The 12,418-nt window shown below is 46.4% G+C and overlaps 1 long non-coding RNA gene and 1 pseudogene across 2 annotated transcripts; both read left to right on the top strand.

The window, feature by feature from the left end:
* Gm49866 (predicted gene, 49866) lies at window positions 1,925–2,369 on the top strand (annotated as a pseudogene).
* Window positions 2,696–6,594, top strand: Gm35400. 2 transcript variants are annotated; one of them, XR_385703.3, is made up of 4 exons: window positions 2,696–3,727; window positions 3,823–5,078; window positions 5,280–5,352; window positions 6,271–6,594. It is a non-coding gene; the product is annotated as a predicted gene, 35400 (long non-coding RNA). The 2 variants fall into 2 exon arrangements; XR_385702.3 differs by having other exon boundaries at window positions 3,823–5,352.
* The last annotated feature ends 5,824 nt before the right edge of the window (window positions 6,595–12,418 follow it).

The following is a 12,418-nucleotide window of genomic DNA, read 5'->3' as shown; positions in this document are numbered from 1 at the left end:
TGTTTATTTTTACAGCATACTCAAGTCTTGGCAGGATATTTGATACTGCAGGGTGTGGGGCATTGTCACACTTTTCAGAATTTATTGGTGTTTTGACTTTATAATCCACCTCGAGTTGCCACTTTATATAAAAGTGTAGTGCAAATGGGAGAACTATGCTTAAGAACTGCAACTTCTGCTCCAATCACAACTAAAATTCATTTGACAACCGTTTAAACATGAAACTCAACACAGCACCTCAGTACACACACACACACACACTCACACACACACACTCACACACACACACACTCACACACACACACACACACTCACACACACACACTCACACACACACACACTCACACACACACACACACTCACACACACACACTCACACACACACACACTCTCACACACACACACTCACACACTCACACACACACTCACACACACACACTCACACACACACACTCTCACACACACACTCACACACACACTCACACACACTCACACACACACTCACACACACACACACACTCACACACACACACTCACACACACTCACACACACACACACTCACACACACACACACTCACACACACACACTCACACACACACACTCACACACACACACTCACACACACACTCACACACACACACACTCACACACACACTCACACACACACACTCACACACACACTCACACACACTCACACACACACACACTCTCACACACACACTCACACACACACTCACACACACACTCACACACACACTCACACACACACTCACACACACACTCACACACACACACACTCACACACAGAGCATCATGGGGCTACTGGAAGTTGGGATGGTGTGGAAGCCCGTTCTCTTCTTCCACTGTGTGGGTTCTGGAGACTGAGCGCATGTTGTTTTGGTAAAATGTCTTTACCTGGCATCTTGCCAGCCCTCAAACAGCAATTTTAAAAACCAAATGTTCTGCTCTAATAGTCAAACGCTATACTCATTTGATACTTACAGGATAAGGAACAATGGCAGTGAGATACTAAAGTTTCCTGTGATTAAGTGATTATGTTTGTAGAAGAGCAGGATGTTTGTATGGATAGTAAAATGCCACCATAGCACACGGGAGTCTTGAAGTGAACCCAGGTGTCCCAGCTGTGTTGTGGGCTGTGGCTGTGGCTGAGGCAGTAGCTGTGGCTGAGGGAGTGGCTGTGGCAGTGGCTGTGGTGGTGGCTGTGACAGTGTTTATGGTGCCAAGCAAGCTGTTGGTTCAGAGGTGACGTTGGCAAGCGCTGCCAGGGCTGCTCAGGTTCCTTACAATCTCCATTATGAATGAATGATTATCAATATGTGATAGGAACCCTTTCACAACACCTGTGCTAGTTCTGTGACTCCATGTGGAGCTGTGACTCATAGTTGTTGTTTTAAAGATTTACTTATTTTGTTACATGAGCACACTGTCGCTGTCTTCAGACACACCAGAAGAGGGCATCAGATCCCATTACATATGGTTGTGAGCCACCATGTGGTTGCTGGGAATTGAACTCAGGACCTCTTGAATAGCAGTCAGTGCTCTTAACTGCAGAGCCATCTCTCCAGCTCGTGACCCACAGTTTATGAAGCTGTGCTAATGTGCAAATTCTTTAAAAACAACCTATATCTCTGTGATAGTTTGTATATGCTTGGCCCAGGGAGTGGCGCTATTAGGAGGTGTGGCCTTGTTAGAATAGGTGTGTCACTGTGGGCACGGGCTTAAGACCCTCTAGCTGCCTGGAAGTCAGTATTCTGCTAGCAGCCTTCAGATGAAGATGTAGACCTCTCAGCTCTTCCCGTGTCCATGCCTCCTGGGTTCCGCCATGCTCCCACCTTGATGATAATGAACTGAACCTCTGAACCTGTAAGCCAGCCCCAATTAAATGTTATAAGACTTACCTTAGTTGCTAGAGAGTTCAACTGCATGCTTAAGAGATGCCGCTGAAGGGGAAAACTGGTTCTGGAGAAGGAGGGGAAGGAGGTGCAGCCTCTGGGAGTGACAGTGCTGACAAGAAGTCTCAGGGTCCTGAAGGCGGTGGCAATGCAGTAAAGGTCAGACACACTCTATGTGAAAACCATGGGGGAATCATGGAAGCCATGGAAAAGTTAAAGTCTGGGATGAGAGTCAGTGAAGTGGCCACACAAAATAGTGAAGATAAACCCAGACAGGGGGTGACTCTGGTTGGATGACCAGAGGCTCCATGGTGGGGTCATTTCAGGAAGCAGCGTTTGCCTTGCCTACAAATGGGATGGATAACCCTGTAGTAACAGACCCACCTGTTAAGACAAAATTTGGATATCATATTATTATGGTTGAAGGGAGAAAATAAAATCACACGAAACACTGGAAAAAAAAAAGATTGCCTTAGTCATGGTTTCTGATCACAGCAGTCTCAAATATAATCAAAAGCGTAGTTTCCACCTCAAGCTGTATTCAGGCTGAAGGGGACGTTCCTCTCGATTGTAAGGATCGAAATGTCCACCCCACCCTGCTTCATGTATTAGCTAGTCAAAGTAAAGTTTGTTTTTCTAACATAAAATTGGGCTAATTGTAGTGATAATGCAGGCAAATCCTTTTGATGAAATGATACAATATAATATCATTAATATAATTACTGACATTTATTTTGTTATAAGCATTAATTTTTCATAATGCTTTATAATTACACAGGGCATTATGTGTTCATATTTCCTTGGTCTTTCTCCCAGATGTTGAATAATTGGTTCAATTGAGATGGTGAAATTCTCGATTTACATTTATTCTTTACCCCAGATCAACGTGTATATATTGATCACTAGTTACTAAATGGAAGCTCTGGCCAAGGGACAACAAGGTTTGGATGGGGGCTTATGGATAATAAACAATTTAAGAAGGAAAACACCTACAGTTCATATTGATAAAACATTCTGTATAATTGCCTTTGAATATTCTGTTTAGAACACTAATGAGAGTAACCTCATTAGCTATTAATTTGGAAGCACAATTTGGCACCCAATATTCTGTGGCAGGTTGGCGTGCTCCGTTGGCTTTGCCCTTATTTGTTGGGAAAGGCTCTTGCCTCCTGTGCACTGTGGCATATCCTATGAACCACACTACCCGGCAGCCAAAGGGTGATCAATTTGGACCAAAGTTGTGATTTTTGAGTGTCTAAATGGTACCTGATAAAAAGCCATTGGGGTCAGGTGGTGGCTATGGGGTGAGCGAAGGGTGTGGGCCTGCGTTAGTAAGTTACCACTAGGTGGCAGGCCAGGTAGGCATCAGACAGAGGGGGTGTCCCCTGGTGGAGACTAGATAGAGGGCTGTCTGCAAAGTCTACTCCCTCGATATGGCAGGAACTCTGCACCAGTGTGTGTGTGTGTGTGTGTGTGTGTGTGTGTGTGTGTGTGTGTGTGTGTCTATTGCAAGGGGAAAGGCGAATGGAAGAATGAGTGCCCAAACCCCAAACAAAAAGAGGTCCCTAGCATAGCTGCAATGAAACTGAAGCCCCCACGAGGGCTGAGGCTGTCACCTGGGAGACAGGTCAGACCGAGCACCGCCAGGTTCGGTCACAATTGGCCCTAGGAGCCCATCGTCAAAATAGATGCTGGGCCCAAGCAAAGATGGACTTCATCTTTGACACAGGAGCAGCCATCTCCATGGTAACCCCTCCCACAGGGAAGCTCACCAAAGACGCATCGACATTGTTGGAGCCTCCAGGCCAGTAGGTAATACTGATTCTGTGAACCATGGGATTGCTCTGTGGGAGACCACTCAATAAAACTAACTACCCCCCTTTGGGACCCCGTCTTCTCTCCTTCAGATGGTGCATGGACTAGGAGAAAGCCAATTACTGTCAGTCCTTCAGCCATCACAGAGAAACGCAGCGGCACTGAGCCCTGTCCCAGGAAATTTGCAACAATTGGCATGCATAGCATATGGATGAGTCCCCTGGAAGGAACATCACTGTGGGGGAAAATACCGGTCCTTCTTAAGAAGCTGTGACCGTGTGGACTTAACTTTGCCAGGGGCATAGGACAGTGCACCCGCGGAAGGACAAGGGGTCTCCTTGTCAGGGACTAGCCCGGAAGCGGGACAAGAGATACTCTGAAACTAAAGATAACAAAGTTAGAACAGGGGTGGTCCTGGTATCTTTGGGTTGGGATGTGTGAAGGCAGGGATGAAACAGACGGATGGACCCTCAAATGGTTAGAGCTTCCGCCAGTGCCTCTATGCCTGAGAGCGAGGTCAATTGGCTCCACCCATGAGCCTCTGCTCCATCCTGAGAAAAAACCAGATTTATCCAGATTTGACTCTGGCGCCCTCTAGTGAAAACGCTTCAACTTGCAAGTGGCTTGGTGGAGTTAGAACTGGGAAAACGGTTGGTTGCTAGATCTGTGTGAAGACCAGCCAGGCAACTTAACCCGTGCTGGGGTCACTAGCCCAACTCTAGAAAGCCAAACAGTCTTGGACAGCCCTGCTGACTCCCGCCTGACGGGTCCACATGTCCAGGCAGGGGAAGCAGGGGAAAGCTGCACCTTGGTGACTTGAACCAAGGCCTAAATGGCACATGCTTCGATTGTGCAGATGGAACCTGTTACCCAGTGGGGGATGGCAGGATGGTATTCCTGACTCCAGACCTAGATATTCTCCTTGTACCAGAGGTAGACCAATATTAAGGCCCTCATCACCGGAAAGAGAGGAATCCCATCTTACTCTCAACGTTATTGGAGATGCCCCTCAATGGCGCTGCTGTCACAGGAGCAACTAAGCTCAGGATCCAACAGGTCGGGCATAGCCAGCTGTCCAATCAAATCGAAGAGGGCCTCAGGCTAGGCCAGCAGAGTTACAGTCGCCTTGCAGAACTAGACAGAAGCCTTACGAAATCATAGCTGAAAGGTGACATAGGTGTGTCTTCAGAGGAAAAGATTGCTGTTTCTGCACAAACCACTTAGGGATCGTAGAGAAAATACCACATGGCTGGTGGAAAGCAAGGTCGGAGACTCGACAAAAGGACCTTCCTGGGGTGGTGACACCTGGACCTCCGGGAGCCCATGGCTGCTTCTGCCTCGCCCCTGGGTATGATCCTCCTGGCTGTCCTGTTGGGTCCATGCCTAACTTTTGTCACCAGAAACAGGAGAGCAACAGATAGACTCCATGCCCTCCACCGGCATCAGAGGTGCCTTGAGAAGGGTCACAAGGGATTCTGACAAAGGAGAGGAGAGAATGGGGTGGAGAGTCCTCAAACTGCCATGTGTTAAAACAACGGAAATTCCCCAGGGCTCGAGTTCCACTGAGATGTCCCCTCCTGCTTGTGGTTATCTCCAGAAACAGAAGGCACGGAGGAGGTGTGGTAAGTGACTTTTCACACTGCCCTGCCACCCCTGAACGGACATGTTGGCTTGCTTCCATACTCCCACCTAATAAAGGATATTGGACCCAAGACTTGGGGCTGACACCACTACAGTGTGGTTTGGGGACCAGTGTAGTGAACTCTCCTTTCCCCAATGGAACACGGCTATGGCTTGGTGACTCAGTTTCCTAGAAATTTCTGCCACAATAACACCATCTGTCTTAGTTACAGTTTCTGTTGTGGTGATAAAATACGTTGACAAAAGCAACTCAAGGAATGCGGGGTTTATTCTGGCTCAAAGTTCCAGCGACCAGCTCCTCGTGGAAGTCCCAGGGGGGCGGGAACTTGCAGCTGCTGGCCCTGTTACACCCACAGTCAGGGAGCAGGAACCCCGGCTGCTCAGCTTGGTTTCTTTTCATTCAAGACTCCAGCCCTGAGAGTGTTATCTCCCAATTAGGCCAGGCTTCCCTACCTTAGCCAACCTACTCCATCGAATCCCTTGTAGGCACGCCCATAGCCTTTCGTGATTCTAGGTCCTGTCAAGTTGACAACCAACGTTATTGCTTTGTTACATTAAAAAAAAAAAAAGATCGATTTATTTTTAATGAGTACACTGTTGCTGTCTTCAGACACACCAGATCCCGTTACAGATGATTGTGAGCCTCCATGTGGTTGCTGGGAATTGAACTCAGGACCTCTGGAAGAGCAGTCAGTGTTCTTAACCTCTGAGCCACCTCTCCAGCCTGCTTTGTTACATTTTGAACATCAGCATTTGCTTTGCTCCCAGGCCTCATCTCCTGTGTCTCTGGAGGTGGTGGAGTTTTATAAATTGTTAATCTGCCTGGAGTGGATGCCCTGGTCCGTAGTGTAGAAGACTGGGTGTGAGAACTTCTCATGTTCTTTCCCTCTGCCCTACAGATGCTTCGTGCACCATTTCAAGATTCGAGGCAAACTTGGAGGTCTGGCTTTGTGGGAGTGAGGAATATAATAAACCTATGAGCTTTGGGGGTTGTCTCACACCACGGTGTGGTCTCTTGTGACTAGGGATCACTGGGAAATACTGAGTGAAGACATGGAGACCCCTGTACCCCTTTCTTTCTGTCGTGGTTTCCACTGAAGCAGACACACATCATGTTTAAACAAATGGGCACACCTGTGTTCCAATAAATCTTATCAACAAAACTTGGCAGCAAGTGTGGCTTGTACTGTAGTTGGCTAATCTTCGCTCTAGACTAATACTTTGCTCCCTCAGACTTTCTTACAAATATTCCAAATAACGAAACCTGAAAGGCATTTCAAGTAAGAACAGAAATGTGCAAGACTGTCTGCTCTCACTCCTCAACACAGCGTTTAAGACCCTCCAGGAACTGCTGTCTTCTAGTTTTGGATAATTGTCTGCAGCTCCATCATCTTCAGCATACCCTGGTCTAGGTTACCCAGGAAAGTAAGAGACCCTGGGTTTTGAGTTCATTTTGGATCCCAAAATTACTGATGTTTTGTAAGATGTGGACTGGGGACTTGGCTCTGGTAAAGAGAGGAGCTGTTGGTCTCTCTGCCCTCTGGGTGACTGGGTGAGCAATCTTGTCAGGGAGTAACTCCGGTCCAGCAGGTGGGCACAATTGAGATGGAGTTTTAGCTCTTCGAAGCCAGAAGATGGGAAGGTCATCTTGAAGGGAAGTTCCATGGACATAGGAAGCAAACAATATAAAAATAGCTTCAGCAAGTCCCTGAAACTGACCAGGTTCACCAAGTTCCTCCTTCTCCAAGCGTAGGTAAATGGTAAAGCCTGCTGCCAGTCACTGCCAGATGAGTCAAGCTGCAAAGGTTGAGGTATGCCCAGCCCCCTGGAGGAAGCTCAGACCCACTGAACCTCCTGGAAAGACTGCACACTGACCTGCTGAGCTGCCTGCCGGCTGTGCAGTGTGTTCCAGGACCGCAGCTGGTAAGCTCGTCTCCTGGGCTGGGTGGGTAGGTATGGGTTGTGTCTCCCCAGGCAAAACCTGTCACGCAACAAGAAGTCATTCCTGGATTTTATCTTTCCCTTGAAAGTTCAAAAATTTAAAAAGTTCAAATGTCGGCCTGGGGAGATGGCTCAGTGGTTAGGGGCACTGACTGCTCTTCTAAAGGTCTTGAGTTCAGTTCCCAGCAACCACATGGTGGCTCACAACCATCTGTAATGGGATCCAATGTCCACTTCTGGTGTGTCTGAAGATAGCTACAGTGTGCTCATATAAATAAAATAAATAAATCTTTAAAAAATTTCAAAATGTTAATACATTGCAGATTTAAATTTCTCTTTTTTTTTGGTAAACACCATTGAAAAATTAATATTCAAAATTTTCTCCTTTTCAAATTCCTTTACAAAGGACTTAAATGGGCACAGTCTTAGGTTCTTTGCTGTGAAAAGACACCATGACCTTCCTTTTGTATATTTAATAAACAATCAGCATTTATTTCATGCCAACAACAGCTCTAAGCATTGGGACATCATGACAGTGCTACAGTTACGTACCCATTTTGCAGGTGGAAAGACAGAGGTGCAGTTAAGTAACTTATCTATGGTTCCACAGCCCAGTGGAGTAAGAAGTATGATGTTTAGGAGTTGCTGGCTCTGGCCTTTGCTCCATGCTATTCATAAAGCAAACCATGTGGCCAGCTGAGATGTAAGAGGTGTGTGTGTGTGTGTGTGTGTGTGTGTTAACTCCATCTCTCTCTAGGAAGACCTGTGTAGTCACACTGGGAAGGGCAGGGATGAAGGCCTGGAGAAGTATGATGGTTCAGGAATCATCCAGCACACAGGGAGCATAGTGTTTGAAGTTGTTGCTGCTAAGTTTCATCTCAGTGTCAGTGGATATTTGCTGCTGAAGGAATGGGGTGTGGCTAGGCAGGGGAACACCAGGTGTTTAGGAAAAGGCCCCATCGTGGGTACCATTGTCAGACTTCCCACAGAATAAAACCACCCAAGAGGATAGACTCTGTGGAAATGTTCACAAACGTCGAAGACTAAGAAGGCATTATGGCTCATTTCTTGGCTTCTAGTGTTTTTAAAGAGGAGAGTAAAGGAATCCTTTTAGTTACTGGTTAAATGAGAGAGCAAGGAGGGGGCCAGCCAGAAGAGGTGCAGGGTCTTCTGATAGGGGACTGTTAGCCACCACATGGGCGCTGGGAATCAAACCCGGTCCTCTGCAAGAGCAGCCAGCGAGGGAGTGCCTCTCACCACTGAGTTCTCTCTCCTCCACCAGTGTCAGAGGGTTTATTTCACTTATGGTTCCTAGACTTTTTACAGACATGTAAAAGCATGCACAGGTCTAACGCGGGCACACACACACACACACACACACACACACGTGCGCACACACACGCACATAAAACTGTCCAAAAGGCTAAAGAAGGGTAATAGGAGAGGTGAAAAAAGGAGAGTAATAATGTCAGCAAGGAGAATGTTTGTTCCCAACATACAGTGCATAGTTATATGAAAACTACACATGCATACACATGTGCATGTGCACACACGGCCACACACACATGCACATGCATACACGTAGGCACACACATCCACACAGGCACGCACATACATCCACCCAGGCACACACACACACAAGCACACACATGAACACATGTATATGCAGGCACACACATGCACACACATGTACACATACATACACACATGTGTAGTAGCAGTAAGATTGTTAATCAGATGAAAGAACTTGGTGCACACGTCTGATGACCTGAGTTTAACCTCTGGGAGACGTGGTGGAAACCAAGACCTGAAATTTGTGGCACACAGTAAAAAATAAAAAATTGCAAATAGGCATTTGTCGGTGGAGGCACAAACGCCAGGAATTGGAGATAACCCTAACAACAGCCATTTGCCTCCAGAAGCCCAGATCCCAGCCTGGGATAGGCTACTACATTCTATTAGAGTGTGGCAGACTATAAACTTGATTTTTTAAAAGTGTGGGTATGGCAGAGGTCACAACAAATATTGGGTTAAATAATATCAAATTTCTGCTTCGTTAGTCTAATAATCTCTCTATATTCATGGAAACCAACCGTAAACATGGATCATTAAAAAAATTGTAAGTGGGGTAATTTGGTCAATAATTTAAAATGGATTTCATATTGCTCCAGGAAAAGGAAACCTATAGGCGGGGAGTGGGTAGCTGGGAGTGTCCTTGAGGTCTTCCTTGGCTTCCCTGGCTGTTTTCTCCTCTCTTGCTGAGCCTCTCTGCCTTGGCATGAACTTCTTTGCTCTGCCCCACTCTGCCCTGAACACCACAATGCACTAGAACTTCATAAACCACAAGCCTGAGTAAACTCTGGTTGCAGAGACAAAAACCCAACAGCAACGTAAACGGACCTCAAAGCACCAAATTGTTTATCTTGAACAAGATGGAAATTAGGCTGGGGAGGCAGGTCTGTTAATATATTGCTCGCTGCGTGAGTACCAGTGTTTATTTTCTAGAGGACGTGAGGCCTGGAGGAATGGATCCAATAAATGAGATAGACTAATGTCTCTCGGAGTAGCCAGCTTTATTCGGAGTTTCAGACTATTTGTACTCTTGAGGGTTAAGAGGAGTCACATGAGTGATTCACACAGGAGTCACATGCGTACACTCACAAGGACCAGCTGCATCTGGCAAAAACATGTTTTTCTAATGAGGCACATAAACAAATGACAGTAGCCAGTTGTAAGAAATAATCGGAAGTACACTCACTCCTATCCGCTGTACCTGGGAGGGGCAGGGAAACGCATGCTAAGATCAATTCTGTGTTCGGAAGAAAACTAGGTCACAAGACTCTTTCTTGGCGTTTTGTTTTGGTTTTTCACAAGCACTTAGAATTCTCCTCACAAGAGTGCACTCTTGGACTATGTTCATGCTCCGCAGCAAGATGGCACACCCTTGCAATCAAACCCTGGGGGAATGGAGACAGGCAGATCCTTGGAACATGGAAGTTGGCTTGCCTAAACTAAATTTCAAGCCCCAGCCCAGTGATATGTTCTCGGCTCATAAAACAGCGTAGAGGACACCTGAATAGAGGCACCTGAGGTTGACCTCTGTCCTCAGCGTGTATGGGTACACAGATGCACCCGCTCACACACGAACACTCTTGTACACACAGAAAACAAGGAGAAAACAAGTAATTTCTGCCTCCTAATTACATTCAAGCTGTAACTGCAAAGTATACTTCGGTACATTGATCCGTGCTCTGACAATGATCTCAAAGATGACGGGGATCAGGGCTGTGGCTGAAGATCTGGGTGAAGGCTTTGTGTGGGGCACTCCAAGGACATTTGCCACCAAAAGCAGCACTGATTGAGTCTTCTCCCTGGCAACAAAGTACTTCTTATCCAAACACTTTACAAGATACTAGAACATCTTGGACTCCGGGCCAATCAGCAGATTCCTAACACAATCCTCTCTTTCATTCCACACACACTCCCTAAGCCTGTTCTTGTAGGAACCATTAAAAAAAATAATAAAAAAAAAAAAAAAGGCCGAAGGCTCGGTGTGGTGGCACACACCTTTACCTCCAGCCCTGGGGAGGTAGAAGCAGGTGGGTCTATGGGAGTTTGAAGCCAGCCTATATAGCAGGTTCTAGGGCAACCAGGGCGATGTAGAGAGACCCTGTCTCAAAAAACAAAGCAACAAGTGGGAGGCTCGTGGGGCTGGAGAAAAGGCTCAGAAGTTAAGAACATGTGCTGCTCTGGTTAAGAACCCTAGTTTGGTTCCTCACATCCATGTCAGGAGGCTCACAACAGCCTGTAATTCAAGTTCTAGGGGGATCTGAAGTCTCCAGCCTCCTCAGGCATGTGCACACACACACACACACACACACACACACACACACACACACCCCTCACCACCACCATCATCACCACCAATGGAAGAGCTGTGGTGGAAGAAGAGCAGCGTTGTTGGCCTGGTAGGGAGTTCCTGGTAGCTTTGGCCCTGGGGCAGGCTCTCCACTTTGTGGCCATAGTTGGGGGCCATGGAAGAAAAGTATTCTCTCTGTCCCACCAACAAGAAAAGCCTGGCCTTTTAGGATTCTGCCTCAGATTGTGTGGAGTGCTGGAGGAGATGAGGATCGTGCACTCAATGAGTAATTGAGGAAGATACAAAACAGCACACACACACACACACACAAGCACACACACACAAGTACACACAAGAGCACACACACAAGCACACACGAGTATATACACAAGTACACACACAAGTATACACACACAAGAGCACACACACAAACACACACACAAGCACACACAAGTATATACACAAGTACACACACAAGAGCACACACACAGGTATACACACAAGTACACACACAAGAGCACACACAAGCACACAGAAGTACACACACAAGTACACACAATAAGAGCACACACAAGTACATACACAAGTACACACACAAGAGCACACACACAAACACACACAAGCACACACAACACATACATACAAAAGCACACACATGAAAACTATACACACGAAAGCACACAAACACAAGCACACACACACACACACACACACAGACACACATACAGACACAACCTACGTTCATGTGCAGACTAACAGATACAAGTCTTAGAAACTATGTAAAAGCAGTAACAAACATGATTCTTCCACCACCATTAATAACAAAACAGTGGAAATGGCAATTTGGAATTGAGGTGTTCTTTATTAATGAAATTAGCTTTTTAAGGAATAAGGAAAAAAACCGGGGAAGTATGGAAAAATGGAAACTGATAAAGAGATGCTTCAGTAGATTAAAGAGCACTGGCTGCTCTTCCAGAGGACCGAGATCTGACTCACCAGCATCTGTCACTCTAGTCCCTCAGGATCGGATGCTACTTTCTGACCACCAAGGCCACCAGGCTCACACAAGCTGTGCAGACACAGATGCAAGCAAAAACACTCATACACATAAAATGATAAGGTAAAATTTAAAAATTATAAAAAGAAATGAAGGGATCGGAAAAAAGACACAATGTGGAAGAAAGGGCTAGAAGGTTTAATACTTCAGAACAAGTGGTCAATAGTGTATGTGGCGCATTCAAGGCTCC

This window comes from Mus musculus, chromosome 17 (genome assembly GCF_000001635.26).
Source record: "Mus musculus strain C57BL/6J chromosome 17, GRCm38.p6 C57BL/6J".
In the NCBI taxonomy this organism is placed as follows: Eukaryota; Metazoa; Chordata; class Mammalia; order Rodentia; family Muridae; genus Mus; species Mus musculus.
Note: the sequence above shows the minus strand (reverse complement) of the source record. Positions and strands in the feature narration are given on the sequence as shown.